Source organism: Mobula hypostoma, chromosome 11 (assembly GCF_963921235.1).
Source record: "Mobula hypostoma chromosome 11, sMobHyp1.1, whole genome shotgun sequence".
NCBI lineage: Eukaryota > Metazoa > Chordata > Chondrichthyes > Myliobatiformes > Myliobatidae > Mobula > Mobula hypostoma.
Genome location: NC_086107.1, coordinates 100,090,059 through 100,112,911, shown reverse-complemented (window position 1 = coordinate 100,112,911; position 22,853 = coordinate 100,090,059). Strand labels below are relative to the sequence as shown.

Sequence of the window (22,853 nt, the reverse complement as noted above, 5' to 3'; positions counted from 1 at the left end):
GCTTGAACACTAGTATGATTGCAAACTTTAGTTCTGAAGTATATCCATTCTCCAACGCATGAAGCCACTACTCATTATCAACTTATAGCTGAGATAACCAAACCATTATTTACCCCAAGATTTTTTTTTGTACAGTAGACAAGAGACTGACAGCCAAGAAATTATGATAATCTGGCACCAGCTCTATAAATGTTACCAACTACTTATCAAAGCCTGTATCTGGTTATTATCCGGGTGCTAGTGAATCAGAGTTATAAATGGTATTAGAATAAACAGCAAATGGCCACACTCCTGATCTTTTTACAATGGAATGGCTATGAACTAGCTAATATCAAACTAGCAGACTTAATCAAGTGATTACAAAAACTATCCTTTCTGATGACTGCAATCATGTTGTGTGTCAGTACAATTTAGTTCTTTGGTATGTTTCCTCCAATCCCCACCCATTGACCTCAATCATTATAAGGATGCCTCAATGTGATTATCCAATAAACATTTAAGCTTTTGGTATTTACAAATACTAGAGAATTTACCCAGTATTCTGCCATTGGACCGCAATAAATCATTAAGCTGCCTCTAGTTAATCAATTCCTGTCGTAAATACTTATCAATCGCTCCTTAAACTCTCTCTTTAGTAATCACTTCACATATCAAATTCCACAATCTCAGGATATAAACTCCCTCCTGTAACCTGACAGAAGAGAGACTGCAGATGTTTGAAATTTGGATCAATACAGACAAAAATCTGTAGGTCAGGCAGCATCATTCTGGGCCGCAGCCCTTCAATCCATATTAGTTGTATTAGCATTCAACTTTGCACACTGTCTATACTTGCAGGAATAACCACTGCTTGCCTCTTGTTCACTCTATCTTGCCTGTTTATTAATAGAAAATTGTCCTGTAATTATTTAGTCTTTATTTCATATTTTGAAGTAGTCTGTCTCTACCTTAAATGTTGCATTTTTAAACTCCCATTGTTATTTCTTGTTAATGCAGCCATCCATTCCTCTTCATTCTTGCTAATTGCAAAACTTAATTGCCAATCCTGATCTTTATACGGTCATTTCTAGGTACTCAGTAAATCTTGAACCTCTCCAATAATCACTGTGACGAGTTCCTCCACTATGTTTCAGATGTGTATATTGCCGCAGATATATTATTGTTTTGACAATTTTTGGTATTTCAGTTCTATTATTTCTGCTTGTAATTCATTACATTTAATCCTTTCATTGAAAGGATCTTTGGTCAACCATACCTTTGAAAGTACCTTCACTTTCAGTGCCTCCACCAGACAAACTACATTAAAGTTTTATCAAGAGTTCCAGTTATCATTACCATTCGGACCTTGATACCGATACATGTGCAGCCTTTCCTATCCAAGAAATAGTCATGATCCATTTTAGTCAGAAAATGCAGATCCATCTAACATTACAAAATAACTTCAGCCAAATCTGAGACCACCAGCATTCTTCTTTATTAAAAGGTTTTTAAGCCCTGAAACCCCTTTTGCACATGATTCTCCCAATACGATGCATGAAAATACAACTATGTGAAATTGGATTCACACCACTTGGGAAAGCCACAAAAATGCTACTGGGAACCAATAAAAACCAGACCAACAATTCTTGCTTTCTATACGTGGTGAAGAGAGGAATTCATTTGCTTCTTTTGTTTTTTTTAAATAATTTTGACATTTCAAATATGACAATATTTTGTCATACTATGAAATAATACAATATTCATCAATAACATTAACACAAATCTAGAGGATCAAAAATTTCAGCCAGTGTTGCACTTTTCCACAATGAAACAACACAAGCCAGTGCACATATCATATGGAATCAGTGGCAGCAACAAGTCAAAACACTGGTCTACATTCCTGAGCACCCTGCCACACCTTATTCCCCCAAGAACTTGTAAGTCACACAAAGCACTGAATAAGGAGTATGTACTACATACATACAGTACATATTAATATTGTTGCTTGTCAATTTCATATGCTATTACAAATATTTCCTTCACACAAATCACAACTTTCGTTCTCAGTGTGTGATGTGAAAAATCAAAAGATACATGGATCAGGTAGGAAAGTGAACTTGAGATACAGGAATAACACACAAAAATAATGCTGGAAGAACTCAGCAGGTCAGGCAGAGTCTATGGAGGAAAATGAACAATTGATGTTTCATCAGAACTGGAAAGGAAAGGGGCTGTAGCTAGAATAAAAAGGTGGGTGAGGAGCAAAAACTGGTAGGCAAGTCCAGGTGAGAGAAAAGGTAGGTGGTTCCCCACCTCTTTACCTTCACCCCCACCCCAGCCTACTGTCCTCTTTCAGATTCCTTCCTCAGCTCTCTGCCTGTTTCACCCATCACCTCCTAGCTTCTCACAACATTCCCCATTTCATCATCCCCTCCACCCCCTCCCTCCCCCTTTTTATTCTGGCTTTTGGCTCCCTTCCTTTTCAGTCCATCAGCCCAAAATATTTGACTGTTCATTTCCCTCCACTGATGCTGCCTGACCTCCTAAGTTCCTCCAGTCTTCTGTGCATATTACTCCAGATTTCCAGCATCTGCAGAATCTCATGCCTGTGTCTGAGATACAGGATCAACCGCAACCTTTCTGGATGGCGTTGCAAGCTCACCTACTCCAATTCTCCACAAAGGCATCATACTGATGACAAGCAACATACACAAAATGCTGGAGGGACTCTGCAAGCTAGGCAGCATCTATGGAAAAAGAGTAGTCAACATTTTGAGCCAAGACCCTTCATCAGGACCTCTGCTGACATTGCCCTTGTGACACTTTACACTAACAATATCATACAGAGCATCACAGGATCAAAGTTTGGCATACAATTAGAACTTCAGACAAACCTTAAAACAAAGATGGTTGAGATATAGCAATGGAATTCCAGAGCCTAAGCCCAGGCACAACCAACGGAGTGACAAAAGGTGACAAAACATACAAACAAGGGGTTAGACATTGAGAACACCAAAGGCATCCAAGGGTTATATAGGTCAAAATAATGAGGAGGGATGAAGTCACAGTGGAATTTGAAAACAAGTGCCAATGTAGTTCAGCAAGGACAAGCACAGTGGTGAGAATTATGCAAATTAGAATAAATACCCAAATTTTGGAATGCTTTAATTCATTTTTTTAATATCTGAAAGGATGAGGCAACTGACTCTTAGTGTTTCTTTATTGTACTAACAGTGCCTGAATCATAATACCAGGCATGCTCTCCAATATCCTTGGTTTTTGTAAAAAATACATGCTTCACCAGACAGATAAGTTGTTACCAGAGTTTCAAGTGGTAACGTTTAAAAATTCTAGAAAATATAACTAGCCAGCTAACAGAAAGCTTTGCAAGTTATCAGTGCACTTCGCCATGAGTCACACACTTCGTCGTACTGCACTATCTTCTACTTAAAACTGGGTGGGGCTATATTGCATGCAGTAAAAAAAATCTTGAGAGGGTAAAGCACAGCAAACAGTTCACATGCCATTTTAACAAGTTAGAATAAAAAAAATCTGCCTGTAGAACTCTAATGAAAAGATTTTACAATTTACACGATCTTCGCCACCAAATCACCTATCAATTTGGAGGGCAAACTACAAATGAACTAGTATTGAAGAACAGACAAAGTTACCAACCGTATTCAATAAGCACGCTAGGATGCTTTCAGTATGATCTTTATAAGGCAACTCTGTCCTTTACCTAATTATATAAAATTATCAGTTGTACTTTCGTCGTCCATTCGCTTTTAGATGTTCTACTATAAACTGCAACAGAAAATACTTATTTCATGATTTTAACATTGCCCAAGGTTAAGAGACTCATATGCCATTCATAGAATTCTGAACACCTTTTTAAAAAAATATATGATGGGAAGGGCACAGAGGAGTGGGGTGGGGGAGGGGCATAAGATAGCGACCGAATGGCAGAATAAGGATATTTCAATTCCTCCTTTTAAAAAAAATCTCTATTGAAACGATTGTACCAAATCAAAACGACACCAAAACTATTTTAGTTCAGCTTTGTAAGTACGAAGGATATTAAATGTTTTTTTATTACATTAAGTAAACGCAGACTGCCATTTGAGCCGCTCTCCACATTCCGAGGATGCAATCAAACTTGAAGACTGCAGTCTTAGAAAAGCATACCAAAAGAAAGGGAATTTGGACATGGATGAAATCATTCAAAAAAAAGGAAAAAAAAAGGACAGGAAGCTCGTGCAGCCGGGGAGACGGAAGCCAAGCCCATATCTGCGAACTCTAACACTGAAGGTAGTTTCCATACTACCTGTCGTACCATCTGACTTTCACAAGTTAATAACCCAAAGATATTGGTACTGGGTACTTTAACACAGGAGTTCAAAATTTAAAAAAAATAAAATCGAATAGCTGGCAGATTTTAAAATGCAATTCTCAATATGGTGATGACTCAATAGAAGAAGCCTGTCGTTCAAACTTCCGCTTTTAGAAACGTTTAGATGAAATACAAGTCAGAAAGTTGCCTGTGGCGAGCGCGCCGGCCCAGCCGGTGTCTGATTCTTTTCCTGGTTTCACTCCCTTTTCCGACTACTCCTCAACTGACCGAAAACTTAAACATTAATTTTTACCTCTTACCTCCGCGATCCACGCGATTTTCCAATGCCCTCTCTCCCTGTGGGATTAGGCGGTGTGAAAACAGCGAATTTTGCTTATGAATCGTGTATTTTTATTTCAAGAAAACTAAAATTCAAGCCTTCCGCTGCTCGGCGTCCCTCGCACCGCCCGCCTCGCGCTAGCTCAGGCTCACACACTGGAGCTCGCGCATCAGCCGTCAGCTCAGCGGCCCAACCCCGCCCTGCCGACAACGTCCCGCGCCAGCCCGGACGCTGCCCAGTAGGAAGACGGCCCACTTGAGCGACAGCGCTGCTGACGAATGGAATACGTCCGCCGCGCTCGCTGGCATCCGTCAGATGCGGCCCCCGGATAGCGACCGGTGCCGCAGTGCTTTTGGCGCAGGATTTGAGCGACAGCTTGCCCAACCAATGCTGGCCGGCAGGAGAAGGATTGCGCGAAATGAAGCTATAGGCAGTTTCTGACTTGCTTTAGTCGTAATAAGGATCACCTTCATGCGGAAAAGAGATAAGAGTTGTCTTGACAAGATCAGCTACTTACCTTTTCTATTCGGTATGAAGGAATACATAAGCATGATAGAGATGGGTACTTGAATGCCGGCATGGACGTGGTGGGCCGAAGGGCCTGTTCCTGTGCTGTATAACAATGACGTGGAAGCTTTCCGATGATGGCATGTTAGAAACTCAGCAAATATTGCAGCTACTCAGATTTGAACAATTTCCATTCATAATGTATCTGTAATTTTAAAAAATCCAAGATGCCAACTGTAGGCACCAAACTATATAACAGAAGGTATCAGGTCAATTAATAGAGGGCAGCATGCCACATTATTGGCAGATGATAGATAAAAAGATTTGTTATGTTTTGAAGGAAAGAAAAAGCGGTTTGGGTAAAGCATTCTAGAGCTTTGCAATGCAACAGCCAAAAGAAGATGATAGCAGAATTAGTAAATTGAGTAACACACACAAAATGGTGGAAGAACTCTACAAGTTAGGCAGCATCTGTGGAGGGGAATAAAGAGTGGATGCTTCGGGCTAAGATCCTTCGTCAAGACCAGAAAAGAAGGGGGGGCAGAAGTCAAAATAAGAAGGTGGGGGTGGGAGAAGTACAAGCTGGCAGGTGATAGGTGAGACCAGGTGAGGGGGAGGTGGGATGAAGTAAGAAAATAGCAGGGGATAGCTGAAAGGGGTAAAGGGATGAAGGAGGAGGATTCTATTAGGAGAGGACAGTGGACCAATGAAGACAGGGAAGGAGGAGGGAAACCTGAGTGAGGCGATGGGCGGTGAGGAGAAGAGGTGTGAGTCAACTGATTATTCCCCTCCAGGTGAGGCATCACTTCACCTGTGAGTCGACTGGGGTGATATACTGCGTCCGGTGCTCCCGATGTGGCCTTTTATATATTGGTGAGACCCGACGCAGACTGGGAGACCGCTTTGCTGAACATCTACGCTCTGTCCGCCAGAGAAAGCAGGATCTCCCAGTGGCCACACATTTTAATTCCACATCCCATTCCCATTCTGACATGTCTATCCACGGCCTCCTCTACTGTAAAGATGAAGCCACACTCAGGTTGGAGGAACAACACCTTATATTCCGTCTGGGTAGCCTTCAACCTGATGGCATGAACATTGACTTCTCTAACTTCCGCTAAGGCCCCACCTCCCCCTCGTACCCCATCTGTTACTCATTTTTATGCACACATTCTTTCTCTCACTCTCCTTTTTCTCCCTCTGTCCCTCTGAATATACCTCTTGCCCATCCTCTGGGTCACCCCCCCCCTTGTCTTTCTTCCCGGACCTCCTGTCCCATGATCCTCTCGTATCCCCTTTTGCCTATCAGCTGTCCAGCTCTCGGCTCTATCCCTCCCCCTCCTGTCTTCTCCTATCATTTTGCATCTCCCCCTCCCCCTCCAGCTTTCAAATCCCTTACTCACTCTTCCTTCAGTTAGTCCTGACGAAGGGTCTCGGCCTGAAACGTCGACTGCACCTCTTCCTAGAGATGCTGCTTGGCCTGCTGCGTTCACCAGCAACTTTGATGTATGTTGCTTGAATTTCCAGCATCTGCAGAATTCCTGTTGTTTTTGATTATTCCCCTCCATAGATTTTGCCTAGCTTACTGAGTTCCTCCAGCATTTTCCATATGTTGTTCAAGATTTCCACAGAATCTTTTGTACTTACCAATAAATTGGGTGATATTTTTAATATATAACACACATGCCTTCATATCAATGACAGCCAAAATCTGAACTAATTCATTTCACTGCACAACTCAATCCCAAAGCAAAACATTGTAGATGCTTAAATGCGAGAAAAAAAAATTAAAAATGACAAAACATTCACAGATAAAGAAAGAGTTAGTGTTTCAGGACAATAATCTTTAAGCATTAAGCATAACCTAAGCCTTTACGATCATTTTCCATTTTATCCCAGATCTATTCAACCCGAGCAAGCTAAGTGCTGGTCCAGATATGCTTTGAATGAGCTGAGAGTTTCTGTCTCCTACCACTCATTTTCAATTTCCTAATAAGCCTTCCATTTGAAGCCAACTCTCCTAGGTATTCAATCCTTCCATTAAGAAAACAAATCTTCTGTTAGCTCTGCTTCGGCTTCTCATGATTTTGTACATCAATATTTAATCTTCACTCAGACATCTTTGTCCAAAATAAAACCACCACAATCTCAGTTGTTCCTCACAATGACAATTCTTCAACCCAATCAAAATTCTTGTAAACAACTTCTGCACATTCTTTGATTCTATTCTTCCCGCAGTGCGCCAACCTGAACTGGACTTATTAGTAATACAAGAAGTTCTGCAGGTGCTGGAAATCCAAAGCAATATACACAACAGGTAGGAGGAACTCAGCAGGTTCAAGCAGCATTCACGGAAGTGAACGAGCAGTCGACCTTGTAGCCAAGACCCTCCCCCAGGACTGGAAAGGAAGGGGGAAGACGCCAGAACAAAAAGGTGGGGGGGGTGAGACGAAGGGAAGGAGGATATCTAGAAGGTGATAGGCAAAGCCAGGTGGGTGGGAAAGGTAAAGGGATAGAGAAGAAGGAATCTGTTAGGAGATTGGGCCATAGGAGAAAGGGAGGGAGGAGGAGCAACATGGGGGGGGTGATAGGCAGGTGAGAAGAAGTAAGAGATCTGAGTGGAGAATAGAAGAAGAGAAGAGGGAGGGAAGGAGAAATCATACTCATGCCATCAGGTAGGAGACTACCCAGATGGAATATAAGGTGTTGCTCCCCCCTGCCACCCTGAGAGTGACCTCATCATGGCCCTAGAGGAGGCCAAGGACCGACATGTCAGAACAGGAATAGGAGTTGGAATTAAAATGTCTGGGCACCAGGAGGTTCAGCTTTTGGTGGGTGGAGCAGAGGTGCTTGAAGAAGTGGCCAACAACAAACTTTCCTTCAATGTCAGCAAAACAGAAGAGTTGGCCACTGACTCAGAATTATTGATAAAGCACTACAGCACAGAAACAGACCCTTCAGTCCATCTGGTTATGCTGAACTGTTACTCTGCCTATGTCCATCAATTCACATCTAGACCATAGCCCTTCATAGCCTACCCATCCATATACTTACCCAAACTTCTCTTAAAGGTTGCAATCAAACCCACATCCACCACTTCCACTGACTGCTCATTCCACACTTGCATCACCCTGAGTGAAGAGGTTTCCCTTAAATATTCCACCTTTCATCTTTAACCTATGACCTGTAATTCTATCTCACCCAACCTCAGTGAAAAAGCTTGCCTGCATTTACCCTATCTATACCCCTCTAATTTTGTAAACCTCTATCAAATCTGCTCCATTCTCTGATACTCCAGGGAATAAAGCCCTAACCTATTTCCCTATAACTAAGGTCCTCAACTCCGAGCAACATCCTTATAAATTTTCTCTATACTCTTTAAATCTTATTGATATTTTTCCTGTAGGTAAGTCTTATAAAACTGCAACATGACATCCAACTCCTGTATTCAATACTTTCATTAATGAAGACCAGTGTGCCAAAAGTTCTCTTTTTGACCTGTCCACTTAAGGCCTATTTTGAAGAAATTATGATCTATTTCTCAGATTCCTTTGTTCTTCAGCATTCCTTTCTCAGTGCCTTACCATTCATTGTGTATGTCCTACCCTGGTTTGACCTCCCAAAGTGCAAAACCTCACACTTACCTGCATTAAATTCCATCACAATTTTTCAGCCCATTTTTTTCAGGTGATCCAGAACCCACTGGAAGATTTGATAGCCTTCCTCGTTGCCCACTGTGCCACCAATTTTGGTGCCATCTGAAAATTTCCTGATCCCATTTACCACATTTTCATCCAAATCATTAATATAGATGACAAATAATAACGTACCAAACACCAACCCCTGTGGCATACCTCGAGTCACAGGTCTCCAGTCAGACAGGCAACCATCTACTACTACACTCTGGCTTCCCCTGCTAAGCTAGTGTTGAATCCAATTTTCTCCTTCATCGTGAATGCCTACCAAACCTTCTGAACCAGCCTCCCTGAGGGACTTTGTCAAAGGCCTTGCTAAAATCCATGTTGACAACAGCCACTGCCTTTCCTCATCAACTCTCTTGGTAACTTCCTCAAAATAAGATTGGTTAAACATGACGTACCATGAACAAAGCCATGGTGATGATCCCTAATCAGGTCCTATCTATCCAAATTCGTATATATCCTGTCCCTGAGAATAACTTCCAACAATTTACCCACTAATGACTTCAGGCATACTGATCTATAATTTTCTGGCTAATTCTTAGTCTTTCTTGAACAACAAAACAACATTAGCTATCCTGCAGTGTTCCAGCACCTCACCTGTGGTTAATGATATTTTAAATACCTCTGTCAAGGCACCTGCAATTTCTATGCTACCCTCCCACAAGATTCAAGGGAAAACCTTGTCAGGCCATAATTTACCCCAGGCCAGCAAACACCTCCTCTTCTGTAAACTGGATACGGATTACTTCAGGAAGTGGGGTAGAGCAAATGCTCCTGTCTTCATCAGTGGTTGAAAAGGATGGGAGCTTCAAATTCCTAAGAGTGAACATCATCAATAACATTGTCTAGCCCAACTACATTGGCACCATTGACAAGAAAGCTCGCCAAAGCCTCTGAAGAAACTTGGCATGTCCCTGTTGACCCTTAATAATTTTTTATCACTCTACCATTGAAAGCGTCCAAGCTGGATGCATTGCGGCTTGGAATGGTAGCTGCTTTGCTCATGACCATTAGAAACTGCAGAGTGTTGCACAGCACATCATGGAAACCAACCCTTCCTCCATTGACTGTCTGTATTTCTTACTGCCTCAGTAAAGCAGCCAGCATAATGAAAGACCACACCCATCCCAAAATTCTCTCTTCTTCCCTCTCCTATTATACAGAAAATACAAAAACTTGAAAGCACCAGGCTCAAGGACAGCTTCTACCTCAATGTTATAGGACTATTGAATGGTTCCCTGGTACGATAAAACATACTCTGGACTTCTGAATCTTCTTCATTGTGATCTTGTACTTTATTGCCTACATGCACTGCACTTATTCTGTAACTGCTACTCTTTATTCTGGGTTCTGTTATTGTTTTACCTTGTTCTTCCTCAGTGTACCATCTAATGATCTGATCCATATGAACAGTATGCAAAACATGATTTACATTGTACCAATTCCAATTCTATTTTAAACAATGGTACCATGTTAGAAGTTTTCTAATTCCCCAGCACACCACCAGCTTTTCTTGTTGACACCAACAAGATTTCTACAGCACATATTCACATTCCAATCTCACAGCAGCGACATTATACAGGCATTGCATGCCCATGCAGAGGTTCATCATGTGGTGAAGCCAGGCATTTAATTTCATATTGTGCAACTCTGTTGAATTTAAGCTTAAAATCATGTAGCTCATAAAAATTCACAGAACATTTAAACTCTAGTCTACCAACTCTTAGCTAAGCAGCTGTTATAGAGGTATACTGGCAACAACAGCATCAGTTTAAGATTGTGATTGACCAAACAGCCAATAGAACACAATGGCAGCATTTGTTGACATGTTTACATTCTCTGGCATACATTTTGTGACATAATGAGTGTAAACCTATCAAACACAATGATGTAAAATCCATTCCTTTCACTGCTTTTGAACAAGTAACTACTTACAAGCTGTTGATAAACAGTTCCTAATTAATGTTATCATCCTGGTAAAAATGATTGGAATGTCACTTAACCAGACAATAATCATAAAATGTGAAAGGACGTAGCTATTATTTATCCACAAGCACACCATTTCTAGTGCTACACAGTATTTGGGTAAAAGGGGGAAATAAATTAAGACCCAGATTCCTGATTGATGTTCAGTAATCTCCTTTTTGAAAAAATGCAGCATTTAAGTCATATCAAGTTGTGTGTAGCTCCGCAGATTAATTCCAAAATGGCTACTCAAACTTGGTGGAAACAGGTCTGCAGAGTCAGCTCAAAACGGAGCATTAATCAGCTGCTGGAGGTCATTAATAGCAGAATTATATTTTACCATGGCCAGAGGCATCCTTTGGTCTGTAGTTATTGCCAATCCATATTTAATGCAGAATATAGAAGAACATGCCAGAAACAACCTATGAATGAGGTGTCGACTAAAAGAAGCTACCACTTTGGACTACAAATATGTTGAATAGTGAAAGCGGCCTGTAATAGACAGTTAAGTAAGATTACATTGGTTCAAATACAGCGTCTGCAGTCCTGCTTCAAGAATGATGTTGGACAATTAAGTAGATAATGTGAAAAGATTCCATGAACAGCTGTATAATTAATAATGAAAAAGACCAGCAAAAGAGCTCAAAACATTTGGACTTAAATAATGAGGAAACTAAAGAAGTTTGCTGGTGATTTTAAAAATGTTGGCAGTATGGTTAAGATAAAAGCTCTTGGCTGCAACAATGGATTAATTAAATGGGCATAAAGACATCTAATGGAATTTAAGATATAAACAATCTGAAGGAGGAACATCTGCAGGGGGTTGGGGAGGGAATTGTTTACATTTCAGGTCTAAATTGATTTGCTGAGCTTTTGCAGCAAATTATTTGTTACTCCACATTCCAGCATCTGAAGTCTCTTGTGCTTCAAAACAGAACTCATTCTGCATTAGTGTGAGTTTATTATTAGCAATAAAGCTTAAAGTACATTTATTATCAAAGTATGTATAAATTATACAACCTTGAGATTCGTCTCCTAACAGGCAGCCACAAAACAAGAAACCCAAAAGAACCCATTTAAAAAAATCCAACAAACACCCAATGTGCAGAGAGAGAAAAAAACAAATTGTGCAACAATAAAAACAAGCAAAGTTGCATTCAGAGCAAAAATGAGTCCATAGACACAAAGCCTGGAGCAGGCCCAATGCCACAGACTTAGCCTCAGTGCAGCAAAGGTAATTTATGATAAATAACCTTATGCAAAGAATTATATAGCCTCCTTGAAGAAATATAACAACCCTTTACCTTCTGGGAATCTCTGGTCCATTATTGCTCAAAGTGGAGAATGAGTATTCATAGTGGAACTGAGAACTTTCAGATCATGCTTCAGGTGGCAGAAAGAACAGGCCACGTCACAAATGACTATCCCCATATGTTGAAGCGTCTGGATTTGCACATTAACCTCAGTCTCGAGACAGGAGCAAGTCATCCTAGGGAGTAGCCTAAGAGATTCAGTGGGAATGCTGCATTCTTTAAGGAGGCTTCTAAATTGATGACCTTACTGGAAAAAGTTTGAAACTGAACACGTTTTAAGTTTCTGGGAGAGAGGGTTGGCAAGATCAAAGAGAGTGTCATTGATGAGACAGAAACCAAGTAAGATCCTAGCACTAATGCAACGTCATTAATCTGAAACATTAAGTATGTTTCTTTCTCCACAGCTTCGGCTTGGCTTGCTAATAATTCCAGCATTTCTGTTTTTCTATCAGAATATTAGAATCATAGTAGAGCTTGTAGTAAAATTACACACTGTAGTACTGAGTATTGAAAGAGGCACCAGAGCTGGGATTTCCACCTTTTTGCAGCCAATTTTTCTCTCTCCTTCAATGAGTAGGTGGTTTGATGTGGTATTTTTCGTATTATGTGTTGTTTAGGGAAGTTGGCACCATACTATAAAAACAGAGCAGGCTGCAGAGAATTGCAGTTTGAAAACTGAAATCCCCTCTGGAAAACACGGATGACTGAAAACAACTAAATCATGACAACTAAAACACAATTAAATTTTGTGGAGTTACAATGCATCTTCTTCATCCAGAGAGAGAGCGATGAAGCATCTGCTTGTCAATGGGGAGTATCAACAGATCATTTTCATCCACAGGGAATTTTGAACAATCAGTTTCATCCTGGAGATGCTTCTAAATATGCCAGTCTGAACGGTGATCTGCTGCCTGGTCCTAGGCTTTGGAAATTCCTCCATTAACATCTGTGGAACAAGGAAACCAAAGATGACACTTCAAATTGACCACCTTTTAATAAGAAGCCTACAGCAAGAGTTAAATGGCCAAAAAGCATTTTCATTTTCATTTTCTCTCTCTCTCTCTCTCCCGCTCCCCCCGCTACCTTCTGGCTTGCTGAGAATTTTCAGCAATTTCTGTTTCATTTAATATTCCTTTCTTTTTAAATCTTTTTATTAATTTTTCAAAATTACAAACTCAATAACAAAGTTGGTACAAAGAGATTGGAAAAATGTTCATCAACATATATAAAATGAATTTTAAGTAACATAGATATAAAAGACTTCCAAACTCATAATGAGATTAAACATTAAAAAAGAAATAAAAAGAAAAAAAATATATAAACAAAAAAAAACCCCAAAAGAAAAAAAAGAAAAATAAACCCCAAGAAAAAAAACAAAACAGGGCTAGACCAACAGCTTATATCGGACATGTTCAATAATGTCGTTAACTCCGCTCCTCTCCTCATATAATTTAATATTCCTAGCAACTGCAATATTTTGATTTTACCGTAAAACCCATTTCCATGAGTAAGCTTTTGGTGACCTCTCCTAAAGCATTCTTTTTGTATGACAATGCTTCTGTGAAGTATCTTGGAATGCACATTGGATTGTTTTTGAATAATAAGGAAAAACATTTATTCCAGTCTTGATGAAGGGTCTCGGCCTGAAATGTCGACTGTTAATTCTTTTCCATAGATGCTGCCTGGCCTGCTGGGTTCCTCCAGCATTTTGCATGTGTTGCTTGGATTTCCAGCACTTGCAGATTTCTCTTGTTTGAAATTATGGCTAATATTGTTTTCCCCTTACTTATTGTGAAATACTATGCCAATTTCTGTTTCTCCTGTTACACCCTAACCACTTCAGAACAGAAACACAAGAAAGTCTGTAGATGCTGGAAATCCAAAGCAACACCTACAAAATGCTGGAGGAACTCAGCAGGCCCTTTTTCAGGTCTGAAAAGGAAGGGGGAAGATGCCACAATAAAAAGATCAAAACAAACTGGAGTTGTGGTCTGTATATTCAAAACTATAACAGAGCTTAACCTTGAGCTATTTGGAGAAATGATAGCCTGATTTGGGTGGCGGGGTGGAGATACATCTCTACCAAAGGGGGTATAAGGTGCTCCTTCCCTCCACTAGCCTGCAGGTCAGCCTTGCGCAAGATGTAGCACCTGCTTAGCCCCCCCTTCCCAATCAGAGTCATGTGAAGCCCTGGGAGCAGGTGGTAGATGGTTGTACGAGTGGCTGGTGCATATCACAAGTCCTGGTTGTGTGACCACTGATCCCAGACAATCTCTGAAGAGTATTAATAATGGCTGGGGTCATCAGTCACGTAAGGACACTGCCCGCAAGAAGGCAATGGCAAACCACCTCTGTAGAAATAATTGCAACCAACAATCAAAGTCATGGAAAAACCATGATTACCTATGTCATGACATGAACATGAAGAAAGATTAGCCTGATTTCTCAGTCAAAGGTATTACAGACTTATACAATATCCTAAGGATAGAACCTCATAACTATAAATGCATCTCACATCTTAATACATTCTAGACCATTAGCCAGTCAGACCTGAAGTTTGTAAATATTATTGTGCTTGTGATTAACCTGTTATTGTAGTATTACATCTATAATGCTTCACTTGTTCATATAAAATTTCTTTGTTTAAATCTTAGATCATCATCATCATCAGGTGCCGTGCCCAGTTTGAGCTTTGACTGGCGTAGCCCACACACTCCTGTTTCGGGTCAACTGGATCAATTCACTGGTATTCACTTCCAATTCTCTGGCTGCTGTCTCCATCATCATCTGTCTTTGTCTTCCTCTTGCTTTTTTCCCTTCAATCTTTCCCATAATTACCATGCATTCTAACTCATCTTTCCTAATCACATGTCTAATGAAGTTACGTTGCCTTTTCATGATCTCATACATTAGTTCTCTTTTTGTGTTTGCTCTGTTCATGACATCTTCATTAGATATTCGTTTCGTCCATGATATTCTTTGCATCCTCCTCAAAAACCACATCTCTGCTGCTTCAATTCGTTTCCTCATGTTCCTAGATATTGTCCAACATTCTGAGCCATATAACATAACTGGATAAACGTAACATTTCAGTATTCTGAGCGGGTTGTCATGCCTAGTTTACTATTGGTCAGTATACTCTTCATTATCGTACAGGTGTCTTTTGCCATCCCTATTCTTCTTTTGATGTCCATGTCGCACCTGCCATCTGATGTCATCCAGCTTCCTAAGTAGCAAAAGTTCTGTACTTGTTTTATGTCTTCCCCGCTTATTCTCAGCCTGCAGATAGGATTCTCCTTTTTGGATATCACCATACATTCAGTCTTTTTGCGATTGATAGGTAGACCCATCTTTGCACTTTCTTCAACAACTATATCAATTAAGTTTTGTAGTTCTTCCTCCGTACTTGCAATTAACACAGTGTCATCTGCATATCTTAAATTATTGATGTTTTCACCGCCAACTTTGATTCCCAAGATGTCTCTTATTTTTGTAATATTGTTTCACTGTACACATTAAACAAATCAGGGGTGAAAACACACCCTTGTCTAATGCCTCTCTTGATTTTCGTAAACTGACTCACTTCTCCATTTATTCTTACAGCAGCAGTTTGTTCCCAGTACAGATTTCTGATTAGGTGGAGGTCTTTCGAATCTAGATCTAGAGTTTTCTGTAATATTTCAAATAACTTATTGTGCTTCACTTTATCAAATGCTTTTGTGTAGTCAATAAAACAAACAAACCATTTGCATTTGAATAGCTCGTTCTGATAGTATCCTTAACATCAATATTGCATTTCTTGAACCTTTGTCTTTCACAAAACCACATTGTTCTTTACCTATTTCAGCTTGTACCTTACTTTTAGCTCTTGTCATCAAAATTCTTAGAAGTATCTTGGTGATATGACTCATTAAACTTATGGTCCTATGTAATTCACATTCTATTGCTCCAGGAAGAATGATAAATACTGATTTTTTTCATCTCTTCTGGTAATATTCCAGTCTCATAAATGTCACTGATTAAATCAGTAAGTTTTTCAATTCCATAATCCTCAAGGGCGATAATTTGTTCTATTACAAATTCATCAGAACCTGCTGCCTTATCTTAGATAGGAGTGGTAATTCATTTATATTAAACACATTTATACTATGCCTTATTTCTTAGCAATATTTTTGAAAGATTATCTCTGAAAAGCATCCTGACATTTATGGTGTTCTCTTTCTCTCTGGGATCCCCATGATCAAACATCATTACTCCAGAATGCAATATGTTGTGAAATTTATTGACTTTGTGGCACCAGTATAATGCAATACATAATAATAGAGAAAAAAACTGTGAAATAAAGTGTGCGTGTGTGTGTGTGTGTGTTCAATAGTTACATTAAACAAGTAGTGCAAGAATAGAATTTTAAAAAGTTGTAAAGTTGTGCTCATGGGTTCAATGTTCTTTCAGAAGTCAGATGGCAGAGGGGAAGAAGCTGTTCCTGAATTGTTGAGTGTGTGCCTTCAGGCTCCTGTACCTCCTTCCTGATGGCAGCAATGAGAAAAGGGAATGACCTGTGTCAGCATTTTACCAGGATAATGATTAGATAGGAAAAACTGGTGATGAGTTCATTATGTTTACTGTAAACTCGTTGAAATCTGAAGCTGGAATTTGACAGTCTTGCTTCACATGGAGGATGGAGAGATATTTGATACTTAGTCAGATAATAAATATTAAACATTCTTCAAATTGGCCAACAACTTACTGTTTATGTTGGTACTTTTGCAGAATTCTGATACGGAACAGAGAAAGCCCCAGACTGTTTTTATAATTGGTGTCACATTAACCAATCCCAGCTAGGCTAGTTGATGAATGGAGTGTTACATTTTTATGTAGTATCTATTGGCTGGGTGAACAAATGCCAGGGTTTTAGCTCCCAAAATATTGCACTGTCATTGCTGATGGAAAAATGTATGCAAGCTAAAATTAGGAATAGATGTAAACAGAATTGACTACATCACCCGCTAGGAGCAAATTTCTGTGACTGAAACCCAGTGATTGCTGAGACAAATGGGCCTGCTGCCGAACCTGTTCTCAATCTTACTTAGCCAATCACAAAGTATTTACCAAATATTACAGCCCTGCCCAATTTTCTGTGATCCCCTAAGTGGTCATTCAGATTCTGCTTGTTTAGATTCAGATTGTTTATTGAGCATAGTGATTGACCAACTTGAGAAAATCTGCAGATGCCAGAAATCCAAAGCAACCCATACAAAATGGAAGAGCAACTCAGCAGACCAGGCAGCATCTATGGAATTGAATAAACCGTCCTGATAAAGGGCCTTGGCCCTAAACGGCAACTGTTTACTCTTTTCCATTGATGCTGCCTGGCTGCTGAGTTCCTCCAGCATTTCTGCTCTCTAGCATTGCAAGTTACTGCTCGATAGCACAGCGACTGGTCGTGGCAAGAGACTCACATAGCAGGGTTATTAGGCTTGTCATGGCTCAGGAATGGCAATCGCTGGGCAGCCTCAATTTTGTGGAGCAGTTGGAATCTGAAGAGGCTAGGGTGGGCCACAGATAGCAGGAGAATTGCAAGGGAATGAAAGAGGAAAGCTGGGAGGGAGGGAGACTAAGGTAGAAGGATTGAAGGAGGGAGGTGATCATGAATGTGCCAAGTGAGAGAGGGTGACTGAGGGGAAGTTCATGAATTTATGCAAACATGTATGTTTGAGTCAAGGGATATGGGGAGAAGGCAGGAACGGGGTACTGATCGTGGATGATCAGCCTTGATCACAGTGAATGACGGTGCTGGTTTGAAGGGCCGAATAGCCTACTCCTGTCTATTGTGTTGGGGGACTGATGTCAGAGTGTATCCAATGTGGTTGAGAATGTACATCCATTCAAACAAGCAAAGTGTGGATGGATACATTCTCAATGCAGGCAAATGGAATCACTTTAGATAGACAAAATGGTCAGCATGAACTTGGTGGACCAATGGACCTGTTTATATGCTATACAACTCTATGACAATGACTTGGTTATGTACACAGTCCGTGCAATGGAGAGCCTAGTTGCTTCCTGCTCTCTTGAAAGTCTTGGACATTCTTGCCATTGGACCAAGACCTCACTTTGTCAAGGCCACGTGGTTGCTGTTCCACAAAGGCCACCCCTCACTAAACAAATTTGCATACAGTTATCTTAACACTCCTTAAAAATAGAGTGAAAGCAAGTCTTCCTTGATCGTAAGAGACTTCGAAAAAAGGCATTTTAGTGAGAGTCTCCAGCTTCATTGGACACAGGCAAGAAAAGTACAAAAATAAACTGTAGCTATAGATAGACACAATGTCATAAAAATAAGAAGTTAATATTTAGAACACAATGATTTTCTGCTAATTCATATTTAATTTCTAGTCACTAGATCCCAATAGAATTTGCTATGACTGGGGGAAGGGATTTGAATGGTATGGTTTGTAAGGGCATTGCTGTTTCAGGCTTCGGGAAGGATTCCAGACTGTTTGAAGACTCAAGCTGCCTGCGTATTTCTGTACAGCAAAACAATGTTTAAACATTTTCATTCCTGGTCCTGCCCCCACTCCCAGTGGATTCAAAACCACATCACAAAGCAGTCCGCCCCCACAATTCCCAACACATATTTTGCTCTTAAACTGTTGAGGTGAAATGCAAAATAAAAACTGAAGCAATTTTTTTCTACTTAGTATTTAAAAAGAAGCCCATTGATGATAAAACACCCTTTCACAGGGAACCACTGAAAGTTCATTTATTGTCCGTGTTACTGAAACATACAGTGTGGAAGTTACGTGGTTGATTCACGGGCCTTTGGCGGATTTGAACATCTCAGCAGAGTATGGCAGCAAAAATCACTCAACTAACGTCGATTTCTTTAAAAAGAAATGAAGGTAAAGTTAGCTTGGTTTCCTCACCTTCTATGACTTAATCATTGTCTTATGATGTCTGCCAGAGAGTGGCAACATATGAAGTTTCATCAGCTGGTTAGATCTTGCCTGAGATGTTTGCTGTGGACCAATAGCTTGGCAACATTCCTATTCAAAATTTATAAGCTCGTACTTGAAGTATGTCTGCTTAGAAATGTCCTGTGGAACTATATCCAACATGAATCAGCACATTCAAAAGAGCAGGAAGAAAGGTTAAGAGACGTGCATGTTATATGCAATAGTTTATTCAGGTTTCATTGCACAGACTCAAGATGCTTGCCAATATTTAGTAAGATGAGCAGCTTCTTCAGAAAGCAATTACTGTACTTTCATGCAGTACCATAAATTATTAGTCTAAATGCCAACTCTACTTTCCTGTCAGCAAAACTCTCACTAATGCTAAGTGATCTTGATTGTAAGTTAGCACAATTTTGCATTGAGCTGGTAAGTTTTAAATGCCACTGAATGACTCAGATATGTACCTAATCATCTGCAAACTGTTTTGTGGCTTGGTTTACAGACAGCAGACAGAGGCTGTCAGTTATTCAGATTATTACATTCTATTCCCATACCATTTTAAAATTATTTCTTTGTCTTCCAATTTTCTTTACGTAGTAACTTATAAGTCAAACATGTCCAATCTCTAGCTTTCCCATTTCAGCTGCTCCTCAGTTAATAGAACTTCCAATTCAGAGTCGGGTTATAGGTGCAAGCCTAATCCAGAAACTTGAACACAACAATCTACACTACAACTTCAATCCATTGTTGAAAGAGTGTTGCACTATCAGAGAAGTTGCCTTTCAAATTAGAAGGTAGAAGGTAGGCCTTCTTTCACAGGAGGTTCTAAAAAATCCCACACCAGAACCTGTATTGTTTGGCACCATGCTTTTGTGTGTTGGATGATCTAATTTCAAAAAAAAATTATGAAAACTGTATCATCCTGCACTCAAGCCAGCACAGCGGCTTCTAACATTTCCAATTTATGCCAGGGAAGCGTTTATTCATCATTTCCAATATATGTCTGGATGTTACTTCTATAACTTTTAAATGTGCATGCATAGCTTGCACTATTCAAAGATGACTCATGTTAGATCAGGTTTATGAAGTACGCATCAGATGAACATAAAGAATGCATTTCTGATCAAGTCCCAAGATGATGTTGGGATTCCATCACAGACTGGTCCCCTTCATGGTAGTACCCCCTTGAAACTTCTTTAAGTGCAACCTTCTGAGCACCCAGGTTTACAATCCTCTCCCAAAGCAACCTCCCCTAAATCACCAAACACTCCAGTTCCAACCACTGTTTACACTAACCACTGACTAGTAATCCAACACCCTCATTCCCCTGATAACCAATACTATTCTCAATCCAGTGATATTATCCACCATTTTGTGATTCCATGCCTGACTACAATGTACATCTCCCACAAGTTATTCTATCTACACCAACTATAAAGGCTAATCCCTGACTACAAAGCTTAACCTAGAACTCAAATTCAAATCACACCCCTCTCACCACCCCCACCGTAACTACCCTTGCCAACCAAGGCACTTTGTTGAAGTCATCACCAAAAGTCAACAACATGCACCAAGACCTGACTGGCCTGTTAGTGAGAAGGGCTCTCCCCATAAGATCTTTCCTACACAGATGGAGTTTCACTCTTAGCACAAGCTGTCCTTGAGACAGCTGTAATGCAGACAAGACAACTGTCCACCTGTGGATTATGCCAAGGAGGTTTAGAAAAGGGTGCAAGGACTCTCGTTGAGTTTATCCCAAGAAACTGTGTAACTGAGGATTTCCAAGGTCTCAAAGGCAAACATGAAATGCTGATAGAAAAACCAATAATCTGTAGGAAGATACACCTTAGTTTTCCAGTGCAAATAGATATCTATGAAGGAATACAGCTTATAGGCACATTCTAGGGTGCAGAATTATGTGCTGAAGGAAACAGTGAAGCTCGGTGCAGCCACTGCAAAGTCTGTGAGGAAGTTCTACGTCCTAAGGTCCTATCACCATTAGACACTGAAGTGCTGGGTCCAGTGCAACATGACTGGCATTGGTGCTTTGTAAAAGGAATGTACTGATTTAGCGGCACTATAGATGTATTTCCTGTGGTATATTTTTTGAAATAAACAAAATCATAGTAATTGTATCCACGCTACCCACAATCCTCCGCCATTGACCACCTAACTCCTCTTCGCTGAACCAATATTAATCTAGCTGACCTGTGGCTGATAACTGATCAGCTCCAAATCTCACCTTTCCACAACCCCAGGACTACACTGCCTTTTTGCTTCTTTAACCCTGGCTCAGCTTCTCCAGCCTAGAATTCACTAGAATATTTGGTACATGCAGTTGCGCTCAACATCAGTAAAACCAAGGAACTGATTGTGGACTTCAGGAAGGGGAAGTCGGGAGAATACACACCAGTTCTCATCAAGGAGTCAGCAGTGGAAAGGATGAACAGCTTCGAATTCAAGGGTGTCAGCATCTCTGAAGATCTATCTTGGGACCTCAATACAATTATGAAGGAGGCATGCCAGTGGCTATCTTTCATTAGAAATTTGAAGGGTTTGGTATGTCACAAAAGACTCTAGCAAACTGTAATATGACGAGCATTCTGACTGGTTACATCACTGTCTGGTATGGGGGTTCCAAGGCAAAGGATTGGAAAAGCTGCTGAGGGTTGTACACTTAGCCAACTACATCATGGGCACTATTGCCACACCCTTGGAGATGTTTTCAAAAGGCAATATTCAAGAAGACAGCAGCATCATGCAGGACCCTCACCAAAAAGGACATGCCAACTTATCATTACCATCAGAGAGGAGGTACAGGAGCCTAAGAATGCACACTCACTGTTTTAGGAACAACTTCTTCCCCTCCAGAGATTTCTGAACAGTCCATGAGCCCATGAATACTACTTCACTATATTCCTCTCTCTTTGCACTTTTTTTAATATAGTTTCGTAATTTATAGTATTTTTTTATATTTTACACTGTACTTCTGTCACAAAAGAGAAAATTTCATGACATAAGTCGGTGATAATGAAGCTGATTCTGAGCAAAAGCCCATGAGCATGTAAAGCTAATTCTGAATCTTCCAGAGACATGCCACTCAAACAGAGCAATCTTTATCCCTTCACATACAAACAGAGTGATTGCCTTTAGAAAAGCAGAACAACTTCTAGACACCCGGGCGCTATTTGAAGAAGACTTGAGAACTCTATGTCCAGGCCAATATCATGGGAATTAGAAGAAAGCAAGTCGCTTTCCGCATTCCCCACATTACAGCAGTGACCACACTTCAAAAGTAAAGTTATTCCTCAATTTATGAAAAAAAGATGTATTCCTGGGAAATGTTTCATGAACCAAAAATTTGCAGATTATAAAGGCTGGACAAAATGTATCACAGAATTCCTGTCCCTGGAGTGTGGCATGCTATCGGTGAAAAATGGTTTCACAAATGAAAGACACTTAATCCAAAGAATCCATGCCTTTAGAATGTTAATTCATAAAATTAAACATTCATAAATAGAGAAATTTCCTGAAAACAATTTGGGACCTTTGGAAAAAGGTGAAAAGGTACCACATAATTGAAAGAACTTGCCTCTTCTTCAGAAGATACTGGATCTCTACGTGGGTAACACATCTTTAAATTTGGAAGCAAGGGAACGACTATCTGAACCCCATTGTTAACTCAAATAACACTAAAACACTTCGGCTGTCAGAATCACACATCGGCAAGTTCACACTTCTCTGCTTAGTGCATCCACTAGA

The 22,853-nt window shown here is 40.2% G+C and overlaps 1 protein-coding gene across 3 annotated transcripts in view; it reads right to left on the bottom strand.

Moving 5' to 3' along the window:
- LOC134354008 (myosin-9-like) overlaps positions 1–4,842 on the bottom strand; it is a 113,008-nt gene extending 108,166 nt beyond the window's left edge. For 2 of the 3 annotated variants that reach the window (XM_063062655.1, XM_063062657.1), the window contains exon 1: positions 4,630–4,842. The gene's annotated coding sequence lies outside the window, so the exon portion shown is untranslated. Of the gene's footprint in view, positions 1–4,622 lie in introns of all 3 variants that reach the window. The other variant, XM_063062656.1, reaches the window with a different exon arrangement.
- Positions 4,843–22,853: the final 18,011 nt, after the last annotated feature.